This window comes from Pituophis catenifer, unplaced genomic scaffold (assembly GCF_029215685.1).
Source record: "Pituophis catenifer annectens isolate HBS135680 unplaced genomic scaffold, rPitCat1.0.hap2 SCAF_3, whole genome shotgun sequence".
Lineage (NCBI taxonomy): Eukaryota > Metazoa > Chordata > Lepidosauria > Squamata > Colubridae > Pituophis > Pituophis catenifer.
The window spans coordinates 99,181,062-99,208,008 of NW_027256883.1; the positions used below are offsets into that span (position 1 = coordinate 99,181,062).

At 38.9% G+C, this 26,947-nt stretch overlaps 1 pseudogene; it reads left to right on the forward strand.

The window, feature by feature from the left end:
- Positions 1-25,637, forward strand: part of LOC139315000 (protocadherin beta-16-like) — a 44,112-nt pseudogene extending 18,475 nt beyond the window's left edge.
- The last annotated feature ends 1,310 nt before the right edge of the window (positions 25,638-26,947 follow it).

Here is a 26,947-nt window from a genome sequence, read left to right on the forward strand (position 1 = left end):
TAAGGCAGTTGCAGAATCCCCTGGGTCACATGATCAAAATTCAGACACTTGGCAACTGACTCATATTTATGACATTGCAGTGTCCAGGGTCATGTGATCAACTTTTGCAACCTTCTGACAAGCAACCTGTCACTAACTTAACAACTGCAGTGATTCACTTAACAACTGTGTCAAGAAAGGTCATAAAATGGGGTAAAATTCACTTAACAATTGTCTTCCTTAGCAACAGAAATTTTGAGCTCAGTTGCTACCTGTACCACAAAACTGCTTAAATAAAACTAATGATATATGTAAAAGTAAAGTGAGTACCAACCCTGGCCGACTACATCCATTCCTCCCTATCCAATTTGAAAAAAATCTTGCTGCAACTCACTATTCACTAAAAGATTTCCACCATCAATTTATGATGGATGCATTACTTGGAACCTGACAACTCTTTTCAATATGAAAGAAAGCTTCTGTTTTGTATTCAGAATCTTCCAGTCATTCCTGTCCTCTCTAGTCTCCTCTCCCAAAGCCCAGAGAGTGATTTCCAGTCATGATAAACAATACTATCCCTTTTTTAATTATAGAGGATTTGTAAATGAAGGATCATATTGTATCACAAATGCAGCACAAGGTGATGCTATTGCATAACAGAGAACAATATCCAAAAGCCATCTGCTCTTCTGGTGGCCTGAAAAAATAAGACATTATTATGCACACAAACCTTAAAGACAAAGGCAACAGATTTTATGAAAAGCAGACTTAAGATATCTGGGGAAAAATACATCCAGTTCAAGATACAGAGATAGGACAAAATAAAGATTTCTTGGGAGGAATAACTATGGACAGTGATTCCTGTATTTTCATTCTGCATTCAAGTTAACCTGTATCAATGGAAAGAGGGGGTATTAGAAGGCAAGTTCTGGCTTTTTTTCTCTGTCTAAATATTCTCTGTCTAGAAATGTGTGAGTCTTTGCGCTATTCAGTGCCTGAAGAAAAGAAAACTGGGTTTCTAGTAGCTAATGTGCTGAAAGATTTAAAAACAGATGTAAGGGAATTATCTGCTAGGAAAGCCAAGCTAGTTCCAAAGGGCTCTAAAGAGTATTTCCTGCTGGATCTTCATTCTGGGAACTTAATATTAAAGGATACAATCGACAGAGAGGTTCTGTGTGGTCAGAATGAGCCCTGTATTCTATTCTCTGAAATTGTGGTAGAAAATCCATTACTGCAACATGGAATTGAAGTTGAAGTAGAAGATGTGAATGATAACGTTCCCAAATTCTCTAAAACTGAGTTCCTTTTTGAAATATCTGAACACATTCCAACAAAGACCAGATTCCCTTTGGAAAGGGCTAAAGATTTAGACAAAGGAGAAAATGATGTTCAGAATTATACGCTTACTCCTAATGAACACTTTAAACTAGAAGTGTAAACTCATACTGATGGTAGCAAATATGCAGAACTGGTTTTAGAGAAAGCATTAGACTGTGAGACAATTCCTCAGATTACCCTAATTCTACAAGCAGTGGATGGAGGGTTCCCAAGGAGAACTGGTATAGTGCAAATAATAATTGATATTTTAGATGCAAATGATAATGTTCCTCATTTTGAACAATCTGTGTACAATCTGTGCACCGGCAGGTTTATTGGTCACTAAAGTTGCAGCCAGTGATGGTGATAAAGATGTCTATGCTCACATTACTTACACTTTTAGCCAAGTACCAAGAAATGTGCTCAGATCATTCAATTTAAACAATCATACTGGAGAAATTACCCTTGTAGGGAAAATTGATTATGAAGAAAATAGCAAATATGAACTGAATATCAAAGCCACAGATGGAGGGGGACTATCTGCTTACTGCAAAGTCCAGGTGGACATTGAGGATGAGAACGACAATGCCCCAGAAATAACCCTATCGTCTGTCACTAATCCCATACCAGAAGATTCTCCCCCAGGAATCGTGGTGGCCCTCTTTGGTGTCAGAGATCAAGACTCTGCGGACAACAGCAGAACTATTTGCAACATTGATTCAAACCTGCCCTTTATCCTAAAATCCACAAAGAACAATTATTACCAGCTTGTGACTCAAAAGCCATTGGACAGAGAATAAATGTCACAATATAACATTACCATCATAACCACTGACCAAGGGTCTCCCAGTCTTACTTCAATAAGAATTATTACTATTTATATTTCAGATGTCAATGACAACCCTCCAATATTTGAAAGATCTTTCTATGATTTCCACTTGAGAGAAGATAACATTCCAGGTTTGCTCATTGGATTAATTCATGCAATTGATTTGGATGCAGAGCAGAATGTCAAAGTAACCTACTCTCTTTTGTTTGGAAAGATCAGGGAAGAGTCTGCATCATCTTTCATCTCCATCAACTCTGAAACTGGGAACTTGTTTGCCATTTGATCTATAGATTATGAGGATATACAGGATTTCCAGTTAATAGTGAGGGCTGTAGACAAGGGCTCACCTCCCTTGAGCTCAGAAACAATGGTCCGAGTTCTTATCATGGATGAAAACGACAATGCCCCCTTCATCCTCTGCCCTCTTCAGAACAGCACTTCTCCATCAAATGATTTGGTTCTCAGGGGAGCAGAGACAGGCTACTTAGTCACCAAAGTGGTGGCAGTGGACAGAAATTCAGGGCAGAATTCTTGGCTTTCCTATCAATTGCTGAAGGCCACAGATCTGAGTCTCTTCACTGTTGGGACTCAGAATGAGGTCAGTGAACATTCGAGACAGTTTCAAACACACTCTTATTGCGGCAATTAGGGATAATGGGCATCCTCCTCAGTCTGCCTTTGCGACCCTAAGAATTCTTCTAGTGGACGGCTTCTCTGATTCTTACATGAAAATTATGGATAATCCTAAGAGTGATGTCCCGCAGGAGGGAGATCATACTCTAACACTGTATTTGATTATCTGTTTGGTTACCATCTCATTCATTTTTCTGCTTTCTGTCATGGTGTTTATTACAACCAAGTTTCAGAAGTGAAGGAAGTTCATAGGAAGTTTTCATTCTGCATTGAATTTCTCTGTGGAGCAAAATGTGCAAGAAAACTGTGGAGATCATATTTCTGATACATATTGTCAGGCCTACAATTATGAAGTATGTTTGGTGGGTCTTTAAATAGTGAGTTCAGATTTCTCAGGCCAATATTCTCTATTTTTTCAATGGATCCAAGGAATTCAACAGACTCTCAGGATACCAAAACTCATGTCAAGGAAAATGAACTGATGTCTCAGGTAAGTATAATGTTAAACCTTTCGAACAGTTTTTTATCTTAAATTTCTAATATTTGATTATTTAAAGATGCCATAGGGAGCAGCTTTTCTATGGTTAATTTTAAAAAAGTTGTGTCCATGGATAGACTGTATTGTTATGCATTTATTTCTGAATAAATTCTTTTGTTTTGCTTACTTTTTTAAACTTTCCTTTGGGTTTTTTTCTCACTATTTTTCTGTAGTCGTCTTTTGTAATGTTCATTTCTGCCCATCATTTGAAGAAGTCAAAATCGTCTTTCCTATTTAAGGTAGAGAATTTTCATATGTTTCTTTGAGTCTCAGAAAGGCTGGAAAGAACTGCAGCTGAAAGGAAAGTTAAAGATTTGAATAAAAAAACTTTTCACTTTAGAAAGAATCCCTCCTATGTTCTCTTCCTCACTTGTGCATTGATGGTCAGGATATATATTCCATTTCACATTATTTTCTGGTTAAAATAGAAAAAAGGCATCTAAATGTCAGTATATTGTGGGATATGAAATTGGGAATGCAGGTGTTCCAATTAAAGCTGGATTCCCTGCAAATGCTATTCTCATATTAATAATTGTTGTTATGATGTTACAATATTTTATTTGAAAATACACAGGCATTCTTAAACAGGTGGGCAATATGGGTATACTGATCATGATTCGAGAGCTTTTAGATGTGATCACATGAACATCTTTATACATCTTATACAAAGAGCTGAATGAATACAATCTGCACATATTGGCCCAAAAAACTCAGAAAAGTTTTTGCCTAGCAAAATGAAAGCCCAGTGTGTAAACTGGTGTCCCCCACCACTTCAGAGAAGGACTTTGAACGAGCACTTTGTAAAATCTTCAGCTTTAAACAAAATCTTCCATTTGCTTTTAACATGCGATAGAAAAACAGACTTACATAACTCACTACTCCTTGTTAGTGCCATCATTCAAATGGTGTCACACAACTGAAGACTTTGCATATTCAGTGCTACCAATGCACAGGTATAGAATAGCGATACCTGGCTCAATAGTAGTAACTGCAAGAGGACATTTGGACACCTAGTGGACAATCACTTAAATATTAGCTAGCAGTGTGCTGCAGCCATCAAAAAAGCCAATGCAATTCTAAGGCTGCATTATCAGAGCAACAGGACAGGATAGGATAGGATAGGATAGGATAGGATAGGATAGGATAGGATAGGATAGGATAAGCTGGAATCAAGACCAAGTGAAGTGTTAATACCACTTTATAATGCTTTGGTAAGAGCACACTTGAGATATTGCATTCAGTTTTGGTCACCACAATATAAAAAAAGTGTTGAGACTTTAGAAGAAGTGCAAAGAAGAACAACAGAAGATGATTAGGGTACTGGAGGCTAAAACATACGAAGAATGGTTGTGGGAATTGAGTATATCTAGTTTAATGAAAGAGTAGGGAGTAGGGGTGTAGGGAATAGGAGTAGGGGTGATAGGATAGAAGTGTTCCAATTTCTAAGGGCTGCCACCAGTGGTGGGGTTGCTCCCGGTTCGGCCCGGTTCTACCGAATAGGTAGTAACTTTAGGAAGTAGTTCTCCAAACTGGTAGTAACGGCAGCCAGGCCACGCCCCTGAACCAGTTCCCCGTCACTGCTTGCTCACCCACCTGAAGCTGACCAGAGCAAAGAAGCCTCTCAGCCGCCTGGCCGCAGGGTCCCGAAAAGTCCTTCAGCCGGTGAGAAGAAAGCTGCGCATGCGCGAAGATGGCGGCAGCGACCGGAGGTCTTTCCGGCGCTGTGTGCCAGTGGCTGGGTGGAAAAGAAGCCTCTCGGCTTCCACGTTCAGCAGCAGGCTCAGTCTCTTCGCACAGGCTCACTTTTCTCCACGCTGGAGAAGGATCAAAAGGCGCGGAGCAGCCTTTAATTACAAAGTCGCCTAGATGAGGTAAAAGAAAGGGAAGGAGCCCACCGAAGCTGACAGTGTTGCAGCCGCCCCCCACTCCCCACAGCTTGGAGTGCCAAGCGGAAGAAGTCCTCGGCTGTTGCGAAGAAGCGGCAGCTCTGAGTGCGCTATGCCCACTTCTTTCTCTTTGAGAGATGCTTTGCAAACAAGGTGCAAAGCGGCTCTCAAAGAGAATGAAGCAGGCGTGGCGCACCCAGAGCTGCCGCTTCTTCGCAACAGCCGAGGACAGAAGAGTTCGCTCAGGAGCGACACCAGCAAGGAAGGCGGCTGGGTCGGAGGGAGGCGTAGCCTGAGCTCTCTAGAATGGTTAAACAAGTGTGGGGAGGTGAAGGGGAGTGGACTTGGCCCTCTGCATGTTGCATCCCCCTCCCAGCCTTCACCCGTGCCTCCGTGCCACCACCGTCTCCTGAAGCAGCCGCTGTTGGAGCCGCGACAGGGATGGGGATAGCCCAGTAAGCTGGGTCCCCGAAAGTGGTGCGGAGGTGCGGGGGGAAAGGCTGGGAGGCGATGCAACACGCGGGAGGCTCCCTGCAGTTCCTTGGCTCATCTGGGCTACAACTGAGTCTGCTGCCCTGAGGTGGCGGAGTGGGTTGCTCTGGCTGCAACCACAAGAAAGGCCCGTCAGAGGCGAGAAGGGGCGCTTTTCGGCCAGGAAGGGCAATGGAGGGAAAGCCGAGACGACCACTGCCACCCCATGCGTCCCGACCTGGATATGGGGCCGGAGTGTCAAAAAAAAGTTTCAAAAAGTCCCAAAAATTTTAGCCACCTTTTCGGTGGGCGTGGCTTGGGGGGGTCATGTGACTGAGTGCGTGAGTGACATCATGTTGGCCACGCACAATCAGTCACGCCCCCCCATATAGCCACACCCACCGAACCGGTAGTAAAAAATTTTAGAACCCACCCCTGGCTGCCACAAAGAAGAGAGAGTCAAGTTATTCTCCAAAGCACCAGAAAGCAGGACAAGAAGCAATGGATGGAATCTAATCAAGGAGAGAAACCAACCTAGAAACTAAGGAGAAATTTCTGACAGAAAAACTAATCAGTGAAACAACTTACCTACAGAAATTGTGGGTGCTCTAACACTGGAGGTTTTTATGAAGAAATTGGACACCCATTTTTCTGAAATGATACTTCCTGCTTCAGCAGGGGATGGACTAGAAGACTTCCAACGTCCCTTCCAACTGTGTTATTCTGTTGTGTAGATAAAGAAAGGTCAGTACATCATAATATATACATTTCCTAGAAAATTGCATTATCATTAGAGTGACATCAGACTTTGGTTTTATCAACAGCCTTCCTCCGCATTCTAGTGGATGGCAAAATCTTAGATCTTTGCTTTTCAGTATAAATAAATATTTCCATCTACCAAGTTGAAGCTATCAACTTCAATTCACTCCTAATATGTTTATCGTCATGTAAAGGAAAATAAATTATTTAGCCAGGTCCAATACTTTTTTTAACATTAAAAATCTAATACAATTTAATAAGGATTCCCTACAGTTACATACTGAGTGGATTTTATTCATATTTTTCTGTGACTGAAATTAGTTAAATCTAAATGGAGATAATTAACATAGATCCTTTCCTCTTATTGTTCTGTTCTGATATAATTTAAACAATTTATTTCTGGGCACCTTCAGGGAAAATTATATTGCAATGCTAGAGTTGTATCCCCTTCTCTCAATGTGCTGTTGAACAATAATATTTTTTGTGGATTAGGTAACTGGAATCTCACCAACCTTAAGAGCCATCATTTCCTGTGGAATCTTCATATTTTGAACAGGTAGAGAGTCTTCAAAACTACGATTTATTGCCTTTAACAGTAAAGGCTTTTACTGCCTTTAGAAGAGCGGATTCCTCAGACAGCCACATGATGGCAGAATAGGCAAACATATTACTGGGAACTCGGAATTTTGGTGTGAGCCGAAAAAAACAAAAAATTACGACTAGGGTTCTGCAAGAAGACAAGAAGATTTTAACCAATGAAAAGATGAAAGCTGCGAGGTAAAGCAGCAGGAAATTAGTTCTTTGTAAGAGACAAAAACTGGATGAAAGTAAGGAGATTTATATTCTGTTCAAGAATTAAGGAGAGTCCTGAATCATGGAACAATGCATTAGGAGTAAACAAGGTATGTATCTTTTTTGGTTGCTTTGTCTTCCTAGAGCATTATGTATTTCAATCTACTATTCTTCACCTGAAGAAACCAAAAGTGGTTCTAAAGTGGCTAATGTGTTGAAGGATTTGAAACTGGAAGAACAGGAATTCATTGATCGCAGAGCCCATCTCATTTCTGAAAGCACTAAGCAGTATTTCTCCCTTGATATTCATACTGGGGATATATTGATAAATGATAAAGTAGACCGGGACATTCTGTGTAGCCAGACAGATCCTTGCATACTTACATCTCAAATTGTGCTTGACAACCCTTTGGAATCATACAATATTGAAATAGTAATAGAAGACATAAATGACAATGCTCCCAAATTCTCTAAAAATGAATTTGAGATAAAAATTCCTGAGAATGTTCCTACAAATATGGCACTTCCCTTAGAATCTGCAGATGATAAGGATCTAGGAGAAAACAGCATCCAAAATTATACACTCAGCACTAATGAATATTTTTGGCTTCATGTGCAAAGGAACAAAGACGGAATTAACAATGTGGATCTTGTTCTAAAGAGATCACTAGATAGAGAAAAGGTGCCACATCTCAATATCACCCTAATGGCTGTTGATGGTGGGGTACCACAGAACACAGGCACTGTTCAAATTAACATTGATATTCTGGACATAAATGATAACCCTCCTCAATTTTTCCAATCTGAATATAAGGTAAAAATAAAGGAAAACCTTCCTACAGGCACTGCGGTGGCTAAAGTGGAAGCTACAGATCTTGATTTGGGTTTAAATGCACAAGTCACCTACTCATTCCATAGAACACCTGAAAGAATAAACAGTTTGTTCCTTTTAAATGAAAGATCTGGAGAAATCACTCTTATGGGACAGATTGATTATGAAAAAGAAAGGAGTTATAGCATAAATATCAGAGCAACAGATGGAGGAGGACTTTCGGGGCACTGCAACATACTTATAGAGGTTGAAGATGTCAATGACAATGCCCCAGAAGTGTCCATCCTATCTCTGACCAGCAGCTTAAAGGAGGATTCAGCTTTGGAGAAGGTGGTGGCCCTCTTCAGTCTTAAAGACCAAGACTCTGGAGACAACAGCAAAATGGTCTGCTCCATAGAGATGAATCTCCCTTTTGTGTTGAAAGCCACCACAAACAACTTTTATCAGCTTGTGCTCCAAAGTCCCCTAGATAGAGAAAGAGTCTCTGAGTACAACATCACCATCACTGCCATTGACTGGGGATCTCCTAGGCTCACTTCAACAAGATTGATTAATGTTCAGATCTCTGATGTCAATGATAATCCTCCCCTTTTTGAAAAGTCTTCATATGATATGCAGATTAGGGAGAATAATATTCCAGGCTTCCTCATTGGCTCAGTCCACGCTCTGGATCTGGACACAACGCTGAATGCTAAAGTGAATTACTTAGTTGTGCCTGGGAAGGGTGATGGCCTGGTGACCCCTTACATCTCAGTTAACTCTGAAACTGGAAACATGTATGCCCTCCGATCCCTGGACTATGAACAGATAAGAGGCTTCAGTATTACTGTGAGGGCATCTGATGGTGGTTCTCCTTCCTTGAGCTCAGAAGTGATTGTTCGAATCCACATCATAGATGAGAACGACAACGCTCCCTTCTTCCTGTATCCCCTCCAGAACAACACATCCCCATGCAATGAGCTGCTTCCCAAGTCAGCCGAGGCTGGCTATCTGGTCACCAAGGTGGTTGCAGTGGACGCAGATTCTGGCCAAAACTCTTGGCTTTCCTATGAATTGCTGAAGGCCACGGATCCAGCCCTTTTCAGCATAGGAGTACAGAATGGGGAAGTGAAAACGAGGAGAGCCCTGAATGAGCGAGACACAAACAAGCAGAGGCTTGTGATACTGGTCAGAGACAACGGTCTCCCTCCACAGACCAGCACAGCATTGCTTAATGTTCTTCTTGTGGATGGCTTTTCGGATCCCTTCCTAAGGAGGGTGGATGTCAGTGTGCAAGAACCGGAAGAAGATAAAACCTTGACCAAGTATTTGGTGATCTGCTTGGCTGCAGTCTCCTTTGTGTTCCTGGTCTGTATTGTTGTGTTTATTGTGGTCAAAGTGTTCAAGAAGGACCCCCAAAGCCAATTTCCTACTACTCATCCTCCCTTCCCACCTGCCAATTCTGATATTCCAGAAAACTGTGCTGATCCACAGACCGGATCTCTTTCAAAGACTTATCGTTATGATGTTCGTTTGACTGGTGGATCCTTAAGTAGTGAGTTCCATTTTCTCAGGCCTCTCTTTCCAGTCTTTTCGGTGGGAGATGTAAATATTCCTATTCACAAGAATTCTGGCTGTGAAGATATCTCTGAGCAGGGTGCAGATAGCCAATTACATGAACAAGTGAGTTACCTTTAAGTATTTATATATTTTTTCATATTATTTCACAAAGACTTTTTTCTCTTGTTTTGAAAACTAATTTGGAGGCTGGGATTTGACAATGTGTTGAATCTTTTACTGATGCTACTTTTGCTCCAAAGTTATATGAAAAAGATACGGCTTGCCCAATAATAATCTGCAGTCCTAGTAAATATTATGACCATTGCTTGTAAATCCCTGGCACTGACATTGTCTGCATGAAGCCCAACTCTAGACAATGATTATTCTGCTTACTCCATTTCTATTGTCTGTGATTAGACTAGTGTCAACTCGCAAAGCTTCTCTAGCCTGCTCCTGAGTTGCCATAGGCAGGGTGATGGGGAATTGAGCCTTGCAGCTGCATAGAGGAATTTGCACCTCAGTTGAAACAATATACATCCTAGCTGGACAAAGTCAAGGCCATCTCCACAGAAAACAGTAATGGCTGGAGGGAATGACTTCTATGACCCACAAAATTGCTTCGTTGGGGAATGTGACTGATGATCTTGGGGCGTGGGTGGGTGGGGGAAACAGGGTCAGAGGCAGGGTGCAAACTGAGTGGGGTCAGAGCTGACATGATGCTCCTAATAAACAACTGGATTTTTCTTGAAACTTTGCTTGAGGCTTCTGATTTTATTAGGGCATCGGTCGGAACCCTGACAACTAGTTCAGTAGATGAACTAATCCATTTCAAAGATCAACTTCGGAGACTACAGTTGGTCCAGAACACAGCCATGCGAGCTGTCGTGTGTGCACCTAGGTACACCCACATTACACCAATTCTCTGCGAGCTGCACTGGCTCCCTATTTACCGGTCACAATTCAAGGTGTTGGTTATTACCTTTAAAGCCCTACATGGCTCAGGGCCAGGTTATCTTCGAGACCGCCTTCTGCCGCATAGCTCCCAGTGACTGGTAAGATCCCACAGAGTTGGTCTCCTCCAGGTCCCGTCAGCTAAACAATGTCGGCTGGTGAGCCCGCGGGGGAGGGCCTTCTCTGTGGCTGCCCCAGCTCTCTGGAACCAGTTACCTCTTGAGGTCCAGACCATCCCCACCCTATTGGCCTTCCAAAAAGCGGTGAAGACCTAGCTTTTCCGGCAGGCCTGGGGCCGTTGATCTCGCTCTTGTGATCTGGCAAGATCCAGCCATGAATGGTGTGAATGAGTTTTTAATGTTTTTAGTGTTTTTAATTTTTCAATGTCTTTTTATAGTGATTTTATAAATGTATTGTGAGCCGCCCTGAGTCTTTGGAGAGGGGTGGGATATAAATTTAATTAATTAAATTAAATTAATTAATTAAACTGAACTATTTCAAAGCATTTCTTTCTGCAGGTTTCCTGTCAGTACTGTAAGGTTTGGTTAGCACAACTTGCTAAATTAAGGTAACATGAAATAAAATAATTTGAATTCAACATAAAATAGGAACCAATCATCATCACTGTTTTGTTTGAATCAGGCCATCGTATTAAGCCACATTTGAGTATAGTCATTTGGGTGAACACAGCACGTATTTGTAGTTTAGTTAGTTAAGAATTTAGTATATTGTATGAACTTAGCCATCTGTGTGCAGAAAAATATTCCTTATATACGAATTAAGTATTTGCACTGTGTACCACTATCACCTTTCTCAATGTTCCCATTATCTTTTTCACTAATTGTTTTTTAATTAGGGATGAAGTAAAGGAGTTGACTTATTCAGGATACCTAATGACATTTTAAAAAAGGAAGTGCATAGTAGAGCTGATCTGAAATAAGTATCCTTTTAATTTTTCAAGGTTCAATGATTAGGGGCATGGAAGTGATTTGAAGATAGAGGAGATCAGCTGCAATAGAATAATAATTGCATGTTGTTATACAGCAAAGTCTGGATGCTTTTTTGTCTATTTAAAAATAAATTTTAGTTAAAAGAAAGTAAAAATAAAGTGATGAAGGGAATGGAGCATCTGCATTTTAAATCAGGCTGGCAATGATACCAGGAGTATTATGTGTGGATCAGGGGTGGGTTCTAAAATTTTTTACTACCGGTTCTGTGAGCGTGGCTTAATTAGTGGGTGGGGCTTGGTGGTAAGGTGACTGGGAGGGCGTGGCTTGTTGGTCAGGTGGGTGTGGCCAAGTCAATGTCACTTCTTTGCCCTTTTGTAACCTACAAAACACAACACAACACAACTGGCTCACCACTTGTATTGCTCACCAGTAAAAGAAAAAGTTTTTTTCTTTTACATGGCTCTGGCGATCCAACCTGAGTTGCCTGATTAGCAGGCAACTCAGCTGGGATCGTCAGAGCTTGGCTCGTCAGAGCCGGTCCGAACCGGGAGCATTTCACCCCTGAGTAGTCACCAATCCCAGTCTTAAAATGAGTTTAGAATCAGTGGGAGTCACTGATAACAATGAACTAACTAGCTACTGATAATGAGTCCAGTTCTGCCTTTCTTTTCCTTCTGTCCAAGTTTTGCAAGTACTTTTTCCAGGTATATGTTTTATTCCAAAGTATACAAACCATTATTGTTAGGGAAAAAATGGGTCTTCCAAACAATTTTAAAAGACACTGTCAGAATGACTCTGCTCTCAGCCCCCCTTGTGGCTCCTTGAAAAGCATCCCCCCCCACATATGTAAATGAAAAGAATAAGCTTAAAAATCCTAGCCTTTTAAAATTGAAAATATGGAGAATTGGGAGGATGAATATGAGACACTAAGGGAGATGTTTCAAAAAGTAAGGGAGGCATTTAAGGGAAATAAATAAGCAGAGAATTGGTTAGCTTGCAAAAAAAAAAAGAAAGAAAAGATGAATGAGAAGCAAGAGAAACAAGGAGATAATATTGAAAAGGAAATAATTGAAAACAAAGATAAAGATGATTACACTGGATTCAATAGAAAAAATGGAATAAGATGAAATATACTACTAATAATTAAAAAGATGAGGGGAAATTTTGAGAAATATACTTGATATATGAAAGAAAGACTGGGGACTCCATAGTGGAAAATATAAAATTGAAAATGAATACAGAAATAGAGAGGGATGAAGGAAGGAGAAGAGAGATGGAAGAAGGAAGGAGAGAGAGGGAAGGAAGAGAAGGGAGGAAGGAAGGGAAGGGAAATTAGAGTAGGAGTGAGGGTAAGAGAGGGAGGAAGAGAGGAGGAGAAGGAGAAAGGAAGAGAAAGTAGGGAGGAGAAGAAGGGGGGAAGGAGAAAGTAAGAAGGAAAAAAAAGAGAGAGGTGATAGATTTGAGGAGAAAGATTGCTGTACAATAAAAAAGATGAAATGGAAGAAAGGCAACCCCAAACAAATATAAAGATATTAAGATAAAAAATGAATTGTTAAACTTTAAAGAATAAAAGAGAACAAATATGAATAAATAGCAATAATTAGAAACACACATACAAACATACAATGTATTTCTTTGAACAGAGTATTTGGCCGGTTCACAAATTTAAACAGTGTTTAGTCATTTCAATTAAATTTACAATTTCTATATTTCCTTTTTGCCATATTTATTCCTCATCTATTTTTTTAAAAAAACAATATTACCCTTCCTCCTCATCTCTAATCTTAATCAAATTCAATTTTCCCCTTCTATTCTATATTATACTCCTTCCCATTGTCATCTATTTTTATATCCATCCTCACATTGGTTAATTATGTAATATTACAGTTGTTTAATACAAATTCAACATTTTAATATAAATCAATTAGTTATATAACTATCTTTTTTTTATATTAATCAATATGAACATGAATATTCCTATTATTTCCATGCAATCCAATTTCTTACAAATCAATTAATTATATTTACCAATAATAATAAACCAAATAATTTCCCACATATATTCCTCCAAACCACAACTTAACCATTTCTGCTTTCAACACAATATACAATTAATAGTATCTCAATTATTACAATTCCCTAGTTAAATAGAGCTTTTTTTTCTTTTGTGTTTTAAAATCTTGAACTCTCCTCTTTTGCCCTAAATTTCCCATTATTTGCACCTACCTTTTTTGGTGAGGAAAAAGAAAAGAAATCTGCCTCTACCTAATTTTCCAACGTTGCAGCAAACAGCAAAGCCAACAGCCTACTTTACTTTCAGTTTTGTTTTCAGCTTGATTTACACAAGGAGAAAAAAAAATCTGCTCCAGCAATTTAGCTCTTTGCAGCAAGCAGCAGAGCCCTGCGCAAAAAGCTGAGAGCAAATCAGCTGAGAGTCGGGAGGCCGATCTACTCAACGGGCTAATTAGCCTATGCTGAAGCTGAAAGGAGTTGTTTTTTCTTGCTGCTTGCTTGCAAGGAGGTAACTGCACAGGCCAAAGGGTGGGGGCCACCCTTCTTGCCATTTAGCGCTCCCCTGCTGCCCCCTTTTGCCTCTAGTGCCCCCCTGCTGCCCCCCTTGCCTCTTACCGCCCCCCCAAGGCATCCCAACGCCACCCAGGGGGCGGTACCGCCCACTTTGGGAACCACTGGTCTACTCATTTGTTTTCTTTTAACACTGATCAGCTGTAGGGTGGCCCTTTGAAGCCCCGCAGCAAGAATTTAAACAATTTTTTCCCCTCTAGCCAATCAGCTGGGACTTAGGAGGCAGCAATAGATTGGGGATGGGCCAAATAAAAGGTAAGAATAAGGTGGGCAGGGGGGCGGGGGGGCCCAGAACCGGTTCATTATGTCATATTGTTACTGCTACCGGCTCGGCAGAACCGGGCCAAACCGGGAGGAACCCACATCTGGTGTGGATGTGGTGGATGCATCAGGGATATCAGCCTGACTAGGTGGCTCAGTGGCTAAGACACTGAGCTTGTCGATCAGAAAGGTTGACAGTTTGGTGGTTTGAATTCCTAGTACAGGTCTCCTGCGTGAGCAGGGGATTGGACTAAATGATCTCCAAGGTCCCTTCCAACTCTGTTATTGTTACTATGTATGTATATATTGAAGTCAAATACAGCATGCATACATACATACATACAGACAGACAGACATACCGTACATACATACATAGCAATAATGAATCTTTGCCCGGTAGCTATTTTGGATGATTTCACCTTTATCACCAAAGTGATTATATTTTAAACAATATGTATATTTTTATAATAGAGTAAATATTTTTGTCTTTTCCTATGATGACTAAGTATACTAATTTTAAATAATAGACAAAATATTAATCAGATTTTTTATTTTAAAAAACTCTAAACATTTAATGACTTTAGAATACCATATTCTAAGCCTTCTTTTTTAATATCAGGTCTAAACAGCTAACACTCTTCTGGGTTCTTCTGGTCAAAGAAGGAGACAATTTTTAGCATGACAAGAATTTTTTTCAAGGCCGTAACTTACTTTTTCTATTATATATATTAATTCACCTTTATCATTCTTCAGTAGGTGATGTCCCTCATTTCTTTGCACAATTTATTTGCCCTTTGAAATGAATGTAAGGAAACAAGAAAAGTTGCTGAGATTATTTTCTTGTGCCCTCCAACATTGCAGTTGAAATTAAGACAGACTTTATCTGCAAAGAACAATGTAAACTGCTCTCAGCCAGCTGCAACAGTTTTGTCATTCTCCTCCAAAGGTCTTGGTGATGTATCACAATTGGAAAAGTATACTGTGTAGACACAATGAAAACAGTAAAACAAACAAAATGTTTTAGAACAGGGGTTCCCAACCCCTGGGCCATAGCCTGGTACCAATCCATGGCTTGTTAGAAAGTAGGCCATGCAGCTAGGTGAGTGAAACTGCGAATGCGCAGGATCTAGGTTTCACGTTCCTTCCTCTTCTGGTCCATGGAAAAATTGTCTTCCATGAAACCAAAAATGTTGGGGACCGCTGTTTTAGAAGGATGAGTTGGGTGAAAAGAAATTACAAGGACATAAAGATGTCCCCAGTATTATACTCAAAATATATTAAGCAGGCATAAGATATTTATTACTTTCCATTTCAAAATACACTAGTTTTAGATGTGTCTTGAACTATTTTTGATGACAGTTTATGCTAACAAAATGAGATGTTAGCTATTCCATTGATGCATTTATTGGTGGTAGCGTTTGCTATCTGTAGCATTTTTTATCCATAATGCACAGTACATACACATCTATCATTTCAAATAATCTTGATGCTATCCCTCTGTTATTGCAATCCAGGACTAAATTGGGTTTTTTGGCAGCTGCAGCACACTGTTGGGTCATACTTAAATGGTTGTTCACTAGGATTCCTAGATTTTTCTCACAGTTGAGAAAGATCTAGGTACCAACTAGAGCCAGATACCATCTATTCTATACCTGTGCATTTGGTTTTTCTTGCCTACGTATGGGACCTTATTTTTCTCATCACAAAATTGTAGGAAACAACTGAAGAGGAAATCCTCATCCTTCCTGGGTCTGTCTAACTACAAAAAAGGAAACCAAACAACAACAAAATTGGTGTCAGTAGCCGACCAAGCTGAGGCAGGTGCTAGTAGGCCATTAATTAACTCTAGGATTTTTTTTTTAAACTTACTTTTTTTTTTTAAAAAAATAATCTTTATTAAATATTTACAATAAAATTAACACACAATAATGGTTGAAAAGCAATATAGGAAGCGAAATATAAAAACACATAAACACAGGACTAAAACCAAACAACAAACATGACTAACCGAGAGTTAAGCTCACTCTCCAATTAATATTAACTAATATCATCCTAGCCAAACATTTCAATACAATCAAGTTCTTTTAACTAACTACAAAACAATTGGTCTGTTTTTATCAAAATTATAAAGAGTTATAAAGCCTAGTAAATATCTAGTTAATCTAATTAGACGATCTTATCACCCTTCTCCTAAGTTTAATCTTCTTTTGAGCCAAACAAAACATCTGTCCCAACTTCTATTATATACTGAATCTTTCTTGTCTTTTAAGATATACGTTAGCCTGTCCATCTCAGCACATCGAAGAATCTTGTTTATTATCAGATGGTCAGGGGGCATGTCTGCATCTTTCCACAGTTGAGCAAATGCCATTCTCGCCGCTGTTGAGACATGGACAAATATATACCAATCCTTCTTATCAATGTAGTCCGGTCTTATTCCAAGTAAGTAGAGGTCTGGGTGTAGAGGGAAGCTCACACCTGTTATTTCCAACAGCCACTGCTGTATTTTCCCCCAATAGCATCTAGCTGACAGACAAATCCACCACTGATGGAAGAAAGTACCCTTGGCCGACCCACATTTCCAACATCTATCAGAAGATCCTGGGAACATCTTAGCGATTCTGGTGGGGGGGAGGTACCAACGGTAGATCATTTTATAAAAGTTTTCTTTGAACGGGGAAGAAAGGGTCAGTTTCATAGTTTTGTTCCATACATTTTGCCATGCATCAAGCTGAATTGTTGTTCCAATATTTCTCCCCCAGGCAATCATTGTGTCCTTTACAATCTCATCCACCATAAAATTGGACAGAAGAAGATTGTAAACGTTGGAAATAAATTTCCTTCGGCCACCTAGGAGAAGCTTGTCAAACGTTTGTAAATGAAGGGAAATACCATGTTCCTGTTTATCCCTAGCAAATCTAGTTTGAATTTTCACATAGGACCACCAGTCTATGTCTAATCCTCTAGTTTGGAGATCGGCTCTAGGTCTAAGTCTCCCGACTTCATCCAACAAGTCACCATAAACCCAGTTCCTTTTTATATTGTGCACAGTCGGAAGGATCAATGCCTCTAATGGAGACACCCACTTAGGAATCTGTGTGTAAACTTGCTTCTTCACCGTTTCCCAAACTCTTAATAAAATTCCTCTAATATAATGATTAGTAAAATGTTTGGATTGTTTGTCTTTCTGAGACCACAAGAAGGAATGCCATCCCTGCTGCAAATCATATCCTTCAATTGCCAAAATGCGCTTTCTTGAGAGGATCACCCAATCTTTTATCCAAACCAGGGATGAAGCTTGGTAATAAAGCTCCCACATAGGGAGCCCCAACCCACCCCTTGTTTTGTGCTCTTGCAGCATTTTTCTTTTTATAAGGGGTTTTTTACTCTGCCAAATAAATTTGCTTAGAATTTGATCTAATTTCCTAAAAAAGTTTTTATCCAATCTTGCAGGAGCCGTTTGGAATAAAAAGATCCATTTTGGTAAAACATGGGCTTTTATCGCGGCAATTCTACCCAAAAATGAGATCTGAATATGCCGCCATCTTTCCACTTCATTTGCTGTATCTATTAATAATTTGGAATAATTGAGCTCTTTGATAGAAGAACATCTATTTGTAAGCCAAATACCTAAGTATTTAAGTTTTTTTGACACAATTAATTCCCATAATACTTTGGATCTGTTCCTTTTGGGCACCTGACAATTTTTTTGTTAACATTTTGGTTTTGTCCTTATTGATTTTTAATCCCGCTACCTTCCCGTATTCATCTAATTTAGTAAGTAATTTTGGTCCCGTAATAAGGGGATCTTCTAATATGAAAACCAAATCATCGGCGAAAGCTTGGAGTTTATATTCTTCCCCTTTAACTTTTAAGCCCTTAATTTCCGAATCCCGCCTAATCATTATAAGAAGTGGTTCAAGTATTAAAATGAAAAGCAGCAGTGAAAGAGGGCATCCTTGTCTGGTACCTTTATAAATCTGTATCTCATCTGATAGTGATCCATTAAACAGTAACCTTGCCGACTGTTTAGAATAGATGGCTTGAACTTCCCTTGTAAATTGAGACCCAAAACCCATCACTTCCAATTGTTGTATTATAAAATTCCAAAAACTTTCTTAAAGGTGCCAAAAGAATATAAGATTCACCTGTAGCACATAGTTTTTTTAAAAAAATCCCTAACACTATTCTAAATATAACCACATCTGAATTTCCAGCCTTGTCTGAGGTAATTTCCTCATCCAGAACTCCAGCCAACTGTCTCCTCAAAAGCAAGGTTGCCAGAGGAATTTCTTTAAAAAAAAAAAAACCCAGATAACAAGAAATATAATACATCAGTTTTAAACTAAATTATTTTTACCTACTTATTGCCAGGTACAACATAAAGTTATAAGTAATCCCAACTTTTGACCAAAATTGGGACTGGAATTTTGTTAGCTAAGTGATGCAGTCATAAAGCAAGACATCACATACACATACAATGTAATGTAATATATAAAAAAACCTTGGGTTTTAATAAATTTTGAAATAAAAGAAAACTAGAAACGCAGACGGGGATTGAAAAAATATCCAGATCTAGTTTTAAAACCATCTCATTGGCAACCCTGCTCAAAGGACACTAAAACTCTTCCCACCCTAACTATTAAAACTCCCTTCTTTTCTTTTATTGGCTCTCAGGAATCAGGTAATTCCCTCTAGGCATGTCAGATTGACTTGTTCTTTAAAGGCCTGTTTAATAACCTATGGTATATCCCACATTTTCTTTGTGGCCTTCCATAGGGGCTAGCTGAGATTACTCCTTAGGTTATCCATACAACATGATCTTAAGTTAGATTTGGCAAAGGGACAGGCTCCATATTTGAATGGAAAATTGAACCTGGATGTCCCCAGGCCTGGTCCAATACTGCACCACATAAACTGATTTTACAATCCAATTAATCTCATATATATATTAACCCCCCCACCAAAGAAGACTTTATACACAACCCAATAACCCACTATGTTCTGGTTGATTGGTTGATGATGGGTGGAGAGCAGACATGCCAAGATGGCCTTCCTGTAAGAGACACCTTGTAATTCGTAGTCCCTGCAGGCACAAATATATTTCTTATTTCTGTAGAAATAAACAATTTTTTCCTAGAAGGAAGAGAGGAACATCCTTCAAGATGCTTTTTCTCTCCTAAATCACTAAGCCCATCATGCTACAACTTGATGTGTTCTTTCTGGGAGACAGAGGATGCACCTTCTCACTGACCTTCAATTCCCACTCTGCTACAAAGTGCAACTATAGTTTAAGTAAAACTTTCCAAGGTTCCATTTCACCTCAACAAGGCAACCACAAGAGGAGACAGTAAGGCCAGCCATACACAAAACCAAGGATATTAATGAAGGAGCATAATGATCAAACCAATGTTAGAATAGAATTCTTTATTGGCCAAGTGTGATTGGACACACAAGGAATTTGTTTTTGGTGCATATGCTCTCAGTGTACATAAAAGAAAAAAAATGTATTCATCAAGAACCATAAGATACAACACTTAGTGATAGTCATAGGTTACTAATAAGCTTAGGTTACTAATATTTGCTGTTTGCTTCTGATATGATATACTGCTAGAAATCATTTGTTATGAATTGAGCTTTGTTATTGGCTCCTACTTATATTATTGTATACTGTCAGAAATTAGTTGTTAGGAACTAATTCTAGCTTAGTAAATTGTAACCTTGATACTGGTTGGCATTAGTGCAAAACTTGTTATCTCGCTTCTGTGTCTCACTTCAGTTCTTTGCTTCAAAGCTAGGCACATTCTTGAAAATATAAAAGAAATTATTACCCAGGAATAAAAGGCCCCATAGATAAAGGAAACAGGGTGGGGAATTTCCTGCCTCATAGATAGTACTACAGCAGGGTGCTACCTGAAAACATTCTGCTGAATAAACAACTTGGCCAGGGAGGGGAACACACCCACTCTCCCCACCCCGACACAGGGCTATAGGGATGCACCATAAATAAAGTAGGCAGAGACAGGGGCCTGAAAAAAGAAACCTTTGAAGATAAAGACCCACTTTGGTTACGAACCTTTGTCTCTGATTGGCTAACTTTGTCTCTAATAGAGTAAAATGTATATAATACTCTCAGCCATTCTCGCAGGGATGTGGCTATTCCTTATATGTTTTTGCCTACATTTTGGAAATAGTTTGTCACCCAGTTCTTTTAGCTTTGGCCAAAAATAAAAGCTGTTATTTTTTGCAAGCCTCGTCTCGAATCTCATTCTCTTTGGCATCTCAGTGGCTTGGGAAAACTTCTGGGACCTTACACTAGAATGCTTATGGATCAACATAAAAGGAAAAAAGAATGACATTGCCATATGTGTATACTGTAGGCCACGCAACCAAGCAGAAGAAATAGGTGACCTTTTTTGCTAATCAGTTAACAAATGTATGTAAGAAACAGAGTAGTAATGGGGGGCTTTAACTACCCTGACATTAACTGGGACACAAACACTGCAACAAGTGGGACAACCGTGATACCCAAAAGGTAGAGGAGGCAATTAGAGGGACAGCTATACTGGACCTTATTCTTACTAACAGAGAAGAAGTGATAGAGGGGATTGAAGTTGCAGGAAGTTTGGGGGAAAATGACCATGTCACATTAAAATTCAAACCAGAGTCTTAGACTTTCAAAGAGCTGATTTTAACAAACTCAGGGAGGATCCCATGGATGAAAATCTTAAAGGGAAAAAAACCTCAAGAAGCTTGGGAAACTTTGAAAAATATGATAATAAAAACATAATGAGCCGGCCATTGATGGCGGGCGCGAAGCAGCAATAGCCAACAAAGACGGGAAGCTAAAAAGAAGATCGGAGGTGCGGTGACAGATTTAAGCCTATTTCCCTATACCTACGATCGTGCGGTAGAGAGGGGATCGGTGGTGTCGGGAGAGGAGTGCTCGGAGCAGCAAGAGGCAGAGACGGAGAGGGTGGAGCAGCTTGTACTCCCGGCGATCTGACAAGCCGAAGAGCAGACGAGAAAACGGGGGGAGTGGATTGCGTCTGTAAGGAGCTTTGGAGAGTGCGGTGTGGTGAGAGAGTAAAAGAAAAAGGAAAGACCATTGGTGTGGCTGGCTTTTGGTATTGGGATTGAGTGGAAGAAAGCAGAAGAAATATAGTGATTAGCTGTTTGAGGCTTTCAGCAAACAGGAAGTGCTTCCATTGAATCGGAAGAGTGGAACAGCAGCGGTTGAACAAGAAGACGCTCTGGCAGAGACTATTACCATCGAGTTTGGTTGGAGCCCAGCAAAGTGGGAAATTGAAGATCTCCTATTTATACTCTAAAACTCCGTAAATACTATAAATACTATAAAACAATATACTTATACCCACATATTTATATGTTTATATCTTTCCTATCCTTCTCTTGAGTATCTGTGATATTAATAAGTGAACTCTGTTTTTCTCTCTAACTTTATAATTTTATAATTAATATTAATTAGACCTGTTAAGCCATTTTATAGATATATACAAAAAAAAAAGGTTGATTATATATGAGAATTTAGATTTCTATAATTATTACTAGTTAAGGGGAAAAAAAAGGGTTGGATTTGTATCCTACTAATTAAATTATTATATAGGATTTTATATTTATTTATATTTATTGTAATCTATTTATACCTATTTATACTTATTTATATCTATTATATCTATTTATATCCAACTTTTATTAAGATCTGAACTTAGAATTTATTAGTTCATTAACTTATTGTGGCCAACTTATACAATTTAGAATATCTATCTGTATTTATCTATATCAATACTATCCATTAGGATCTGAAATTAGAATTTATTAACTTAAAATAATTACTTGTATTGCTAGCCTTTAACAATTTACATATATTACTTACTCTTTTCTAAGATTGAATTTAGATTTTATTAAGTGATTAATTGATTTGTATTGATATTTTGTCTACCTATTTGGAGGAGAATTATATAATTATATAATTAGTGATTGTTAATTGCTGGAAACTTTATAGTAGCCTACTACAGTACTTTGGAAATTTAGAACCTAGTATTAATTGGAACTTATTGAGAGTGTAGAGAGGACCAATAAAGGAGCAAAATAAAGGTCTAAGAAAGCTCCTCAGAGAAAACGTGGCAAGTGCCACTGGATGAGAATTTGGAGAAAGATAGAGGAGATAATAAGAGACCAAAAATCGGTTCTGAAAGAAATGGCAAGTCTGACCTCCACAATTGCAAAAACTGCTAAAAAAGCGACATCTATACCTACCTTAGCGATGTCTTCCCCAGCCACCCAGAAATCAGTAGAAGGTCTCCAGAAACTAGACAAACCCCCTATAACTCCTACACTGCAAACGGTACAAACATCCCTTCAGTCAATCTAAGAAACAATGCTTGTGATGCAAGAAAAACTTTTGAATAGTCACTCCGAATTAAAATCAGACATCCATGCTCTTGATTTTAAAATGAATGAGATTCAAACTGCTATTGCTAGTAACGAAAATAGAATTTTAAAAGCAGAACAAAGAATTGAAAAAAACGAGAAAAAACTGGACACAGTAGACCAAACTTTGTCGGCACAAAACAAAGAAACGGAAGACGCGCTGATCCAACTTGAGATGGACAAGGCCTCGTTTTTCTTGCGTTTCCAGAACATCCTGGAAGATAAAGATGAGGATTTAGGTGATAAGATAGCGGAGTTGATTGCAGAAACTCTGCAGCAAGACAAGCAGGAAATAATTCGTGAGATTGATGAGGTGTACAGAGTCCAGACAAATTACGTAAGAAGAAACAGACTCCCCAGAGAGGTCCATGTGCGCTTTGCTAGAAAAAAAGTTAGGGATATCCTGTATAATATAGCTCGGGAGGAAAAAAATATCTATGGGGGAAAAGAAATTAACATTCTGAAACAAATTCCGAGAAGAGTGAGGGAAAGGAGGAGAAACTATAGGTTTTTGACAAATCATCTAAACAGGAGAAATATAATTTTTAGGTGGCTTTTGCCAGAAGGACTGCAAATTTCCTGGCAAGGGAGGAAAATAAGAATTGATTGTCTAAGTGATGCTCAAGACTTTTTAGAACAACTAAGGGGAGGAGAGGAGGAACAAACCAGTAAGGAGGATAACGAGATAGTAAATACGGAGGAAGAGATATCCCAAGAGCAAATTACTAGGGAAGACATAGAAGAGGAGAAGAAAAAGGAGGATACTGAGGAAAGAGGAAAAAAATCAAGACCAGTGAGAGCAGTAACTTTAAAAGGTAAATAAGAACAAGAGACTAGAAACTAATTTCAGGAATGAACGATACCAAGATCATATCGGTAAATGTGAATGGATTAAACGATTACAAAAAAAGAAGGATAATATTGTTGAAATTGGTGAAACAAAATCCCGATATTATCTGCATCCAAGAGGTCCATATAAAAAAAGATGAAGCTGAATATTTAAATTACTGTAAATTTGGTAAAGTATTTTCCTCACTAGCTGAGAAAAGGAAAAGGGGGGTCGCTATCTATGTTAAGAAAGGAATAATGGCAGAATGTAAATATAAAGATGAAAAAGGGAGAATACTCATAGTTGAAATAATGAGAGGTAACTCTAGACTGCTATTAGTAGGGGTTTATGCACCGAATAAAAAACAAGGGAAATTCTATAGGAAACTGCAGGAACAGTTGGCAAATTGGGCACATCTTGAAATATGTATGCTAGGGGATTTTAATGGAATTGTAGATCCAAAGCTTGATTATAAGTGCGATATAACCAAAAAGAATAAAAGATCTCCCTTACCAAAGATTTTCTTTGATTTGGTGGATGAGATAAATCTAATTGACATGTGGCGTACCTTACACCCCCAGGACAGACAATTTACATTTTATTCCATCCCACAGAACTCCTGGTCCAGAATTGATATGGTTTGGGTTACTAGAAAATTGGCGTTAGAAATTAAGAAAGTTAACATGGGCACCAATACTTGGGCAGATCATAAGCTCCTTGAAATCAGTTGGTCCCATGATACGAAGAAAATACAACAGAGATGGAGCTTAAGGACCAATCTCCTAAATGAAAAAGAGTTCACACTCAAATTGAATGAAGAAATCAAACGCTTCTTCTTAGAAAACGGAAATCGAGGGACAGCCAAAGAAATTGTGTGGGACACTATGAAGGCCTATGTCAGAGGAGTAGCTATCTCATATACTGCCTTTAAAAATAAGGAAAAAAGAAAGAGTAGAGAAGAACTTACTCAAAAATTATTACAAACTGAGGCTGAACTACAGCAACGACCGGGAGATGAGGCGATGAAACAACAGTGGTTGATGATGAGACATAGACTGAATCTATTGGACCAGGAGGAGGTAGCTCAAAAAATAAGAAGATCTAAGCACTATTGTTTCGAGAACGCTAACAAGTCGGGGAGATGGCTGGCATATAAATTAAAAAAAGAGAAGGAAAAAAACCAAATACTAGCTTTAGAAGATCCACAGGGCATCCTGTTGACGAAGGAAGAAGACAAATTAGAAAGCATAAGAAAATTTTATGAATGTCTTTACAAAAACGAAGGAATTGAGTTAAACAAGGTAGAACAGTATTTGTTGGAAGCCAACCTTCCTCAAATTCCGGAAGAAGAAAAGGAAATGTTAAATGAAAAGATTACCATAGGGGAGTTAAGAACCACCTTATCCAAAATAAAGAAGAACAAAACCCCAGGCCCTGATGGTCTCCCCGGAGAATTATATCAAAAACTTGATGATGCTCTGAAACTGGAATTGTTAGAAATTCTAAATGATGTTATTGCTGGCATAACAATCCCAGACTCCTGGAGGGAAGCGTACCTGACGATCATTCTGAAAGAAGGTGCCGACCCGAAGCAGATCTCCAACTATAGACCTATCTCACTGCTTAACGCAGATTACAAATTATTTATGACTATAATAGCGGAGAGATTCAAGAAAATTCTAAACCGATGGATACATAAGGATCAAAATGGTTTTCTCCCAGGGAGACAGATTAGAGACAATTTGAGAACAGTCCTAAATACCATTGAATATTATGAACAACACCCTGGAAAACAGATGGCTTTAATGTTTGTCGATGCCCAAAAGGCATTCGACAATCTGAATTGGACCTTCATGATAAACCAAATAGATCTAATGGGATTCGGGACTAATTTTAGGAGGATGATAGAGAATATTTACCAAAATCAGAGGGCAAATATATTAGTTAACGGAGACAGAACCCAGACATTTCAGATCCAAAGAGGAGTCAGGCAGGGATGTCCCCTATCCCCCTTACTTTACATTCTAGCATTAGAGGTCTTACTTAGAAGGATTAGAACTAATGAAAATATCAAAGGCTTGAAGATTAGGAAGGAAATATTTAAAACACAGGCTTTTGCGGACGACGTTGCCTTCATAATAGAAGACCCATTAGACACCGGCTCAAAATTAATGCAGGAAGTTCAGAATTATGGAGAAGTCGCGGGCCTTAAACTTAATAAGAACAAAACCAAAATAATTGTGAAAAATATGACAAACCTACAAACGAAAGAATTAGAAGATTTATTAGGCCTCCAGGTAGTTAAGAAGATAAAATATCTGGGAATATGGATTACGGCGAGACTTTCTTCATTAAAAGATGATAACTATATCCCTTTATTGCAGAAAACTAATCAAGACCTTGATAGGTGGAGGAGGCTTAAATTGTCCCTGACTGGTAAAATTGCGGCGATCAAAATGAATATTTTACCGAAATTTCTATTTCTATTTCAAAATATACCGATATCACTAGATAAAATTTTTTTTTTGGATCTGAATAAACATATCAGGAATTTTTTGTGGGAGGGTAAGAAATTGAGGATTTCTCTCAAGACACTTCAAGGGAAAAGAAATTTGGGAGGGTTCGGGCTCCCTGACTGGGAATTATATCAAAAGGCGGCAAAAATAATTTGGATAAAGGAGTGGATCAAATTACAAGAAGGTAGAATTTTGACACTAGAAGGACACGATCTCCTTGAAGGATGGCACGCTTACCTCTGGGATATAAAGGATAGGAAGAAAACTCATTTCTATAAACATAAAATTAGAGAGACATTGATTCGTACGTGGCTGGAAATTAGACAGAAGATATATACCAAGGTTCCTAGCTGGTTGTCGATTATGGATGCTCTAGTGGCCCCAAATAGAAGAGGGAACTATAAAATGGGCACATATAAGGATATCTTAGATGAAGAAGGGAAGCTCAAACCCTTGGAAGTATTGAGGGACCAGGGGTTTATTCTGGATTGGTGGAAATATCTTCAGATTAAGTCTAGATTTCAAGAAGATAGAGATAAATGTGGTATTGAAATGAAATATGGATATTTTGACAAAATTATTTGGGGACCAGATAAGAAAATGCTATCGAAAATCTATAACTTTATATTAGATGAGGATAGAGCCGAGACGATAGCTAAAAATCAGCTAAGCATTTGGGAGAAAAACTTAGGATATGGCCTTAATTTCAATGACTGGGAGATAGCTTGGAACAGAAATCTCAAAATAACGAAATCGGTAACATTCAGGGAAAATCACTACAAAATGTTGCATAGGTGGTACCTAGCCCCGGACAGGCTGGCCAAAATA